Genomic DNA, 2,313 nt, shown 5'->3' on the forward strand with positions numbered 1-2,313 from the left:
CAGGCCAGATCTGCCGGGCGGCACATAAAACCGGAAAAAACCACCTAAAAAAAGAGCATGCCAAACAAAGTCTCACATTTCGCTGAATAACTTTTGATCTAGAAGAGTTAGACAAATTCTGATTGCGGGAACGGCTCCGCCGTGTGTTTTTACATATGTCTATGTCCCGTAGATAAAAAGTACATGTTGCAAAAAAAGTACATGTTGTACATAAATCTACCTTTGATATTCGGATTCCCCGTGAAAAACTACGCCTAGGCCGCAGGGTTACAAAGACGAGTCATTGCACTTATGCCCTTTTATAGACGCTTTTAGAAATCGGCCAAAACAGTATTTATTAATTTAGACAGTGTTCCACTGACATGTCGCATGCTGCGATATGTCCACGTGAAAGAGCACCGAAAAGCACCCCTAGAACACCCTTCATACCCGTTCTAACGGTTCTCTTTCATCTTCATAATAATCAAATTAAAGAACACCATACAAAAAACAAGATCTCGTGTGTAGTGGCTCGCCAGGCATACTAAAACCAAGATGTCGTGTGGGCACATGCCAGACATCATATCTTGCGTTTGCAAACACACGCAAAGTCGGTAAACAGCTCAAAACGGGCTAAAAAGTAGACAGCACCCGGACTTCCCCGGTGGTCACCCACCCGAGTACTACCCGAGCTTGAGGCTGCTTAACTTCACAGAGCAGACGGGATATGGTGCTTTCAGCCTAAGATGGCCGTCTACATTTGACTTTGACCGACACACCTATTAGTGTTTATCACTCGTATACATTGGTACAACACATTTACACACTCACATGTCCACATACGTGGCCATAGACTGCACACGATGGACCCCAATACCCCTTCTGGCCCTCAGAATTGGCTGGGTGGATGGCTACACTTTATATAGTAACAAAACAAAAAGGGGGGTGGTGTGGCGCACTCCAATACAAACGTGTGGCCAGCAGCTCACTCCTACAACGCAGCATACGTATTCTCTCCGATAGGAACCCCACACAGACCGACACCTTCATACACAGCAGTGCAGATAGCCGCCGCACCCCATATTTGCGCATACGCGGCCTGGAAACAATGTTAAACCACCAAAGTGGCCATTTACGACTTGCACAACCATACCTACGCTTCCTATGCGACATGACATGTGCACGTACGCGTCTTAGGCAATATGAACACCTTCGACACCTTCATACATGCACAGCGCGCGCTCCGCTTAAGTACGACACCAACTTGTCATATACATCATGCGTTTCCTCCCGTCACCTTTCATCACCTCCATATTCACACCCATGCGCCGTCACCTTCCTCGCGCCATCACCTTCACCATTTTCACCTCCATATCCGCGCTTCCTCCGCCGTCACCTTCCGCGTACGCGTCCATATTCGCTGCGTTTCCTCGCGCTTCCTGCCTGTTATTAATCCAAGCCAAAAACATCTCCAAACCCATACAATTAGAACAGCAAACAACTTCGCAATTTTTCACAAAGTCCTCAGCTTCATTTTGCATACTTTATCCTAGTCTAATTCACGCTATTCCGCTCTCTTTAACATACTTAAACTAAGTCTAATTCACGCTACTCTGCTCTCTCTAACATACTTAAACCAAGTCTAATTCGCGCTATTCTGCTCTCTTTAACATACTTAAACCAAGTCTAATTCACGCTACTCTGCTCTCTCTAACATACTTAAACCAAGTCTAATTCGCGCTATTCTGCTCTCTTTAACATACTTAAACCAAGTCTAATTCACGCTATTTCGCTCTCTTTTAACATACTTAAACCAAGTCTATTTCATGCTATTTCGCTCTCTTTTAACATAGTTAAACCAAGTCTATTTCATGCTATTCCGCTCTCTTTAACATACTTAAACCAAGTCTAATTCACGCTATTTCGCTATCTTTTAACATAGTTAAACCAAGTCTATTTCATGCTATTCCGCTCTCTTTAACATACTTAAACCAAGTCTAATTCACGCTATTTCGCTCTCTTTTAACATACTTAAACCAAGTCTATTTCATGCTATTCCGCTCTCTTTAACATAGTTAAACCAAGTCTATTTCATGCTATTCCGCTCTCTTTAACATAGTTAAACCAAGTCTAATTTACGCTATTTCGCTCTCTTTTAACATACTTAAACCAAGTCTATTTTATGCTATTCCGCTCTCTTTAACATAGTTAAACCAAGTCTAATTCATGCTATTCCGCTCTCTTTAACATAGTTAAACCAAGTCTAATTCACGCTATTCGCTCTCTTTTAACATACTTAAACCAAGTCTAATTCACGCTACTCTGCCGTCTAGC

General features: G+C 42.8%; 1 non-coding gene across 1 annotated transcript; it reads right to left on the bottom strand.

The window, feature by feature from the left end:
• Positions 1-616: 616 nt before the first annotated feature.
• Positions 617-730, bottom strand: PITG_33441. The gene has a single exon (XR_009934835.1). It is a non-coding gene; the product is annotated as an 8S ribosomal RNA (ribosomal RNA).
• Positions 731-2,313: the final 1,583 nt, after the last annotated feature.

This window comes from Phytophthora infestans, genomic scaffold (genome assembly GCF_000142945.1).
Source record: "Phytophthora infestans T30-4 supercont1.85 genomic scaffold, whole genome shotgun sequence".
NCBI lineage: Eukaryota > Oomycota > Peronosporomycetes > Peronosporales > Peronosporaceae > Phytophthora > Phytophthora infestans.